Source organism: Pristiophorus japonicus, unplaced genomic scaffold, assembly GCF_044704955.1.
Source record: "Pristiophorus japonicus isolate sPriJap1 unplaced genomic scaffold, sPriJap1.hap1 HAP1_SCAFFOLD_49, whole genome shotgun sequence".
NCBI lineage: Eukaryota > Metazoa > Chordata > Chondrichthyes > Pristiophoridae > Pristiophorus > Pristiophorus japonicus.
Genome location: NW_027254395.1, coordinates 4,809,035 through 4,817,330, shown reverse-complemented (window position 1 = coordinate 4,817,330; position 8,296 = coordinate 4,809,035).

The window sequence follows — 8,296 nt, the reverse complement described above, 5'->3', positions numbered from 1 at the left end:
TGGATTGATGTGTGGAATGATGCATGGAATGACGTGTATAATTATGTTTGCAATGACGTTTGGAATGAGTTGTGGAATGATGCGTGGAATGATGTGTCGAATGATGAGTAGAATTATGTTTGGAATGATGTGTGGAATGATGTGTGCAATGACGGGTGGAATGATGTTTGGAATTTTGTGTGCAATGATGTGTGGAATGAATTTTGGAATGATGTGTGGAATGAGTTGTGGAATGATGTGTGAATGATGTGTGGAATGAGGTGTGGAATGAGTTTTGGAATGATGTGTGGAATGATGTGTTGAATGATGTGGTGAAATGATGTGTGGAATGAGTTGTGCAATGATGTGTGGAATGAGGTGTGGAATGATGTGTGGAATGATGTGTCGAATGATGCGTGGAATGAGGTGTGCAATGATGTGTGGAATGAGGTGTGGAATGATGTGTGGAATGATGTGTGGAATGAATTGTGGAATGATGTGTGGAATGATCAGTGGAATGATGTGCGGAATGAGGTGTGGAATGATGTGTGGAATGATGTGTGGAATGATGTGTGGATTGATGTTTGGAATGAAGTATGGAATGATGTGTGGAATGAGTTGTGCAATGATGTGTGGAATGTGGTGTGGAATGGTGTGTGAAATGATGTTTGGAATGATGTGTGGAATGATGGTGGAATGATGCGTGGAATGAGGTGTGGAATGATGTTTGGAATGATTTGTGGAATAATGTGTGGAATGATGTGTGGATTGATGTGTGGAATGAGGCATGGAATGATGTGTGGAATGATATGTGGAATGATTTGTGGAATGAGGTGTGGAATGATCTGTGGAATGATGTGTGGAATAGGTGTGGAAGGATGTGTGGAATGAGTTTTCTATTGATATGTTGAATGATGTGTGGGATGAAGTGTGGAATTATGAGTTAATAATCTGTGGAATGATGGGTGGTATGATGTTTAGAATGATGTTTAGAACGAGGTGTGGAATGATGTGTGGTTTGATGAGTGGAATGATGTGTGGAATGAGGTGTGAAATAATGTGTGGAATAATATGTGGAATGATGTGAGGAATGATGTGTGGAATGATGTTTGGAATGATGTGTGGGATGATGTGCGGAATGATGTTTGAAATGATGTGTTGAATAATGTGTGGAATGAGGTGCGGAATGAATGTGGAATAACGTGTGGAATGATGTGTGGAATGATGTGTGGAATGATGTTTGGAATGATGTGTGGAATGAGATGTGGAATGATGTGTGGAATGATGCGTAGAATGATGCATGGAATGAGGTGTGGAATGATGTGTGGAATGATGTGATGGAATGATGTGTGGAATGAGGTGCGGAATGAATGTGGAATAACGTGTGGAATGATGTGTGGAATGAGGTGTGGAATGATGTGTGGAATGATATGTAGAATGATGTGTGGAATGATGTGTGGAATGATGTGTGGAATGATGTGTGGAATTATGCGTGGAATGATGCGTTGAATGATGAGTGGAATGATGTGTGGAATGATGTTTAGAATGAGGTGTGGCATGATGTGTGGAATGATTTGTGGAATGAGGTATGGAATGATGTGTGGAATGAGGTGTGGAATGATGTGTGGAAGGATTTGTGGAAAGAAGTTTGTAATGATATCTTGAATGATGTGTGGGATGAAGTGTGGAATGATTTGTGGAATGAGGTATGGAATGATGTGTGGAATGATATGTGGAATGATTTGTGGAATGAGGTGTGGAATGATGTGTGGAACGATGTGTGGAATGAGGTGTGGAAGGATGTGTGGAATGAGGCTTGTAATTATATGTTGAATGATGTGTGGGAAGAAGTGTGGAATTATGAGTTAATAATGTGTGGAATGATCGGTGGTATGATGTTTAGAATGATATTTAGAACGAGGTGTGGAATGATGTGTGGTATGCTGAGTGGAATGATGTGTGGATGGATGTGTTGAATGAGGTGTGAAATGATGTGTGGAATAAAATGTGGAATGAGGTTTGGAATGATGTGTGGAATGATGTGTAGAATGATGTGTAGAATGATGTGTTGAATGATGTCTGGAATGATGTGTGGAATGATGTGTAGAATGATGTGTGGAATGATGTGTGCAATGATAATCGGAATGCTGTGTGGAATGATGTGTGGAATGATGTGTGGAATGATGTGTGGTATGATGAGTGGAATGATGTGTGGAAGGATGTGTGGAATGAGGTGTGAAATGATGTGTGGATTAATATGTGGAATGATGTGTGGAATGATGTGTGGAAAGCTATGTAGAATGATGTGTTGAATGAGGTGTGAAATGCTGTGTGGAATAATATGTGGAATGATGTGTGGAATGATATGTGGAATGCTGTGTGGAATGATGTGTGGAATGATGTGTGGAATGATGTGTTGAATGATGTTTGCAATGATGTGTGGAATGATGTGTAGAATGAGGTGTGGAATGGTCGGTGGAATGATGTGTGGAATAATGTGTGGAATGTTGTGTGGAATGATGTGTGGAATGATGTGTTACATGATATGTGGAATGATTTGTGGAATGATGTGTGGAATGACGCGTGGAATGACTTGTGGAATTATGTTTGGAATGACGGGTGGAATGAGTTGTGGAATAATGCGTGGAATGATGTGTTGAATGATGAGTAGAATTATGTTTGGAATGATGTGTGGAATGATGTGTGGAATGACGGGTGGAATGAGTTGTGGAATGATGTGTGGAATGATGTGTGAATGTTGTTTGGAATGATGTGTGGAATGATGTATGGAATGATGTTTGGAATGTTTTGTGCAATGATGTTTGGAATGAGTTTTGGAATGATGTGTGGAATGAGTTGTGAAATGATGTGTGGAATGATGTGTGGAATGAGGTGTGGAATGAATTGTTGGAATGATGTGTGGAATGAGGTTTGGAATGATGTGTGGAATGAAGTTTGGAATGAGGTTTGCAATGATGTTTGGAATGAGTTGTGGAATGATGTGTGGAATGTTGAGTGGAATGATGTGTGGAACGTTGTGTGGAATGATTTGTTAAATGATATGTGAAATGATGTTTGGAATGATGTGTGGAATGATGTGTGGAATGAGGTTTGTAATGATGTGTGGAATGATGTGTGGAATGAGGTATGGAATGTCGTGTGGAATGAGTTCTGCAATGATGTGTAGAATGAGGTGTGGAATGAGGTGTGGAATGATTTGTGGAAAAAGATGTGGAATGATGTGTAGAATGATGTTTGGAATGATGTGCGGAATGATGTGTGGAATGATGTGTGGATTGATTTGTGGAATGATGTGTGGAATGATTTGTGGAATGAGGTTTGGAATGATGTGTGGAATGATGTGTGGAATGATGCGTGGAATGAATTGTGGAATGATGTGTGGAATGATTTGTGGAATGAGGTATGGAATGATGTGTGGAATGATGTGTGGAATGATGCGTGGAATGATGCGTTGAATGATGTGCGGAATGAATTGTGGAATGATGTGTGGAATGATCAGTGGAATGATGTGCGAAATGACGTGTGGAATGATGTGTAGAATGATGTGTGAAATGATGTGTGGAATGATGTGTGGAATGATGTGTGGAATGATGCGTGGAATGATGCGTTGAGTGATGTGTTGATTCATGTGTGGAATGAATTGTGGAATGCTGTGTGGAATGATGTGTGGAATGATATGTGGAATGATGCGTTGAATGATGTGTGGAATGATGCGTGGAATGATGTTTGGAAGGAATTGTGGAATGTTGTGTGGAATGCTGAGTGTAATGAGGCGTGGAATAATGTGTGGAATGATGTGTGGAATCATATGTGGAATGATGTGTGGAATGAGGTGTGTATAGAGGTGTGGAATCATGTGTGGAATGTTGTGTGGAGTGATGTGTAGAATGAGGTGTGGAATGATGTTGGAATGATGTGTGGAACGATGCGTGGAATACTGTGTGGAATGAGGATTGGAATGATGTGTGGAATGAGTTTTTGAATGACGTGTGGAATGAGTTGTGGAATGAGGTTTGGAATGATGTGTGGAATGATATGTGGAATGATGCTTGGAATGATGCGTGGAATGATGTGTGCAATGAATTGTGGAATGATGTGTGGAATGATGTATGGAATGATGTGTGGAATGATGTTTAGAATGAGGTGTGGGATAATGTGTGTAATAATTTGTGGAATGAGATTTGAAATGATGTGTGGAATGATGTGTGGAATGATGCGTGGAATCATGCGTGGAATGATGTGTGGAATGAATTGTGGAATGATGTGTGGAATGATCAGTGGAATGAAGTGCGGAATGATGTGTGGAATGATGTTTAGAATGAGGTGTGGAATGATGTGTGGAATGATTTGTTGAATGAGGTGTGGAATTAAGTGTGGAATGATGTGTGGAATGATGTGTTATATGATATGTGGAATGTTTTGTGGAATGATGTGTGGAATGATGCGTGGAATGACTTGTGGAATTATGTTTGGAATGACTGGTGGAATGAGTTGTGGAATAATGCGTGGAATGATGTGTTGAATGATGAGTAGAATTATGTTTGGATTGATGTGTGGAATGATGTGTGGAATGACGGGTGGAATGAGTTGTGGAATGATGTGTGGAATGATGTGTGAATGTTGTTTGGAATGATGTGTGGAATGATGTGTGGAATGATGTTTGGAATGTTGTGTGCAATGATGTGTGGAATGAGTTTTGGAATGATGTGTGGAATGAGTTGTGGAATGATGTGTGGAATGATGTGTTATATGATATGTGGAATGATTTGTGGAATGATGTGCGGAATGATGCGTGGAATGACTTGTGGAATTATGTTTGGAATGACGGGTGGAAAGAGTTGTGGAATAATGCGTGGAATGATGTGTTGAATGATGAGTAGAATTATGTTTGGAATGATGTGTGGAATGATGTGTGGAATGATGTGTGAATGTTGTTTGGAATGATGTGTGTAATGATGTGTGGAATGATGTGTGGAATGATGTTTGGAATGTTGTGTGCAATGATGTGTGGAATGAGTTTTGGAATGATGTGTGGAATGAGATGTGGAATGATGTGTGGAATGATATGTGGAACGAGGTGTGGAATGAAGTGGTGGAATGATGTGTGGAATGAAGTTTGGAATGAGTTGTGGAATGATGTGTGGAATGTTGAGTGGAATGATGTGTGGAACGTTGATGGAATGATTTGTTAAATGCTATGTGGAATGATGTGTGGAATGACGTGTGGAATGATGTGTGGAATGAGATTTGTAATGATGTGTGGAATGATGTGTGGAATGAGGTTTGAAATGTCGTGTGGAATGAGTTTTGCAATGATGTGTGGAATGAGGTGTGGAATGAGGTGTGGAATGATGTGTGGAATGATTTATGGAATGAGTTGTGGAATGATGTGTGGAATGATGTGTGGAATGATGTTTAGAATGAGGTGTGGGATGATGTGTGGAATAATTTGTGGAATGAGGTTTGGAATGATGTGTGGAATGAATTGTGGAATGATGTGTGGAATGATCAGTGGAATGAAGTGCGGAATGATGTGTGGAATGCTGTTTAGAATGAGGTGTGGAATTATGTGTGGAATGATTTGTGGAATGAGGTGTGGAATGATGTGTGGAATGATGTGTGGAATGATGTGTGGATTGATGTGTGGAATAAGGTGCGAAATGAATGTGGAATGATTTGTGGAATGATCTGTGGGATGATGTGTGGAATGATGTTTGGAACGATGTGTGGAATTATGTGTGGAATGATGCGTGGAATGAGGTGTGGAGTGATGTGTAGAATGAGGTGTGGAATGTTGTGTGGAATGATGTGTGGAATGATGTCTGGAATAATGTGTCGAATGAGGATTACAATCATGTGTGGAATGATGTGTCGAATAACGGGTGGAATGCGTTGTGGAATAACGTGTGGAATGACGTGTGGAATGATGTTTGGAATGATGTTTGGAATGACGTGTGGAATGATGTGTGGAATGATTTGTGGAATGATGTGTGGAATGATGTGTGGAATGATGTGTTGAATGAAGGGTGGAATGAGTTGTTGAATGATGCGTGGAATGATGTGTGCAATGACGGGTGGAATGAGTTGTGGAATGATGCGTGGAATGATGTGTGGAATGATGTGTGGAATGATGTGTGGAATGATGTGTTGAATGAAGGGTGGAATGAGTTGTTGAATGATGCGTGGAATGATGTGTGGAATGATGTGTGGAATGATGTGTGGAATGATGTGTGGAATAATGTGTGGAATGAGGTTTGGAATGAAGTGTGGAATGATGTGTAGAATGATGGATGGAATGAGTTGTGGAATGATGCGTGGAATGATGTGTGGAATGAGGTTGGAATGATGAGTGGAATGAAGTGTGGAATGATGTGTGGAATAATTTGTGGAACAATGTTTGGAATGATGTTTAGAATGAGATGTGGAATGATTTGTGGAATGAGGTGTGGAATGATGTGTGAAATGATGTGAGGAACGATGTGTTGAGTGATGTGTGGAATGATGTTTGCATAGATGTGTGGAATGATGTGTGGAATGATGTGTGGAATGATTTGTGGAATGATGTGTGGAATGATGTGTGGAATGAGGTGTGGAATGATGCGTGGAATGATGCGTTGAATGATGTGTGGATTGATATGTGGAGTGAATTGTGGAATTCTGTGTGGAATGATGAGTGGAATGACGTGTGGAACAATGTTTGGAATGATGTTTAGAATGAGATGTGGAATGATTTGTGGAATGAGGTGTGGAATGATTTGTGGAATGAGGTGTGGAATGATGTGTGGAAGCTTGTGTGGAATGAGGTTTGTAATGATATGTTGAATGATGTGTGGAATGATGTGTGGAATGATTTGTGGAATGAGGTTTGGAATGACGTGTGGAATGATGTGTGGAATGAGGTTTGTAATGATGTGTGGAATGATGTGTGGAATGAGGTGTGGAATGTCGTGTGGAATGAGTTCTACAATGATGTGTAGAATGAGGTGTGTAATGAGGTGTGGGATGAGGTGTGGAATGATTTGTGGAAAAAAATGTGGAATGATGCGCGGAATGATGTGTGGAATGATGTGTGGATTGATGTGTGGAATGAATTGTAACATGCTGTGTGGAATGATGAGTGGAATGATTTGTGGAATGATGTGTGGAATGATTTGTGGAATGAGGTTTGGAATGATTTGTGGAATGATATTTGGAAGGATGCGTGGAATGATGCGTTGAATGATGTGCGGAATGAATTGTGGAATGATGTGTGGAATGATCAGTGGAATGATGTGCGAAATGACGTGCGGAATGATGTGTAGAATGATGTGTGAAATGATGTGTGGAATGATGTGTGGAATGATGTGTGGAATGATGCGTGGAATGATGTGTTGCGTGATGTGTTGATTGATGTGTGGAATGAATTGTGGAATGCTGTGTGGAATGATGTGTGGAATGATATGTGGAATGATGCGTTGAATGATGTGTGGAATGATGCGTGGAATGATGTGTGGGATGAATTGTGGAATGTTGTGTGGAATGCTGAGTGTAATGAGGTGTGGAATGATGTGTGGAATGATGTGTGGAATCATATGTGGAATGATGTGTGGAATGAGGTGTGGATAGAGGTGTGGAATCATGTGTGGAATGGCGTGTGGAGTGATGTGTAGAATAACGTGTGGAATGATGTGTGGAATGATGTGTGGAACGATGTGTGGAATACTGTGTGGAATGAGGATTGGAATGATGTGTGGAATGAGGTTTGGAATGACGGGTGGAATGAGTTGTGGAATGAGGTTTGGAATGATGTGTGGAATGATATGTGGGATGATGCTTGGAATGATGCGTGGAATGATGTGTGCAATGGATTTTGGAATGATGTGTGGAATGCTGTATGGAATGATGTGTGGAATGATGTTTAGAATGAGGTGTGGGATAATGTGTGGAATAATTTGTGGAATGAGGTTTGGAATGATGTGTGGAATGATGTGTGGAATGATGCGTGGAATCATGCGTGGAATGATGTGTGGAATGAATTTTGGAATGATGTGTGGAATGATCAGTGGAATGAAGTGCGGAACGATGTGTGGAATGATGTTTAGAACGAGGTGTGGAATGATGTGTGGAATGATTTGTTGAATGAGGTGTGGAATTAAGTGTGGAATGATGTGTGGAATGATGTGTGGAATGAGGTGGGTAATGAATGTGGAATGATGTGTGGAATGATTTTAAGATGATGTGTGGAATGATGTTTGGAATGATGTGTGGAATGATGTGTGGAATGATGCGTTAAATGAGGGTTGGAATGATGTGTGGA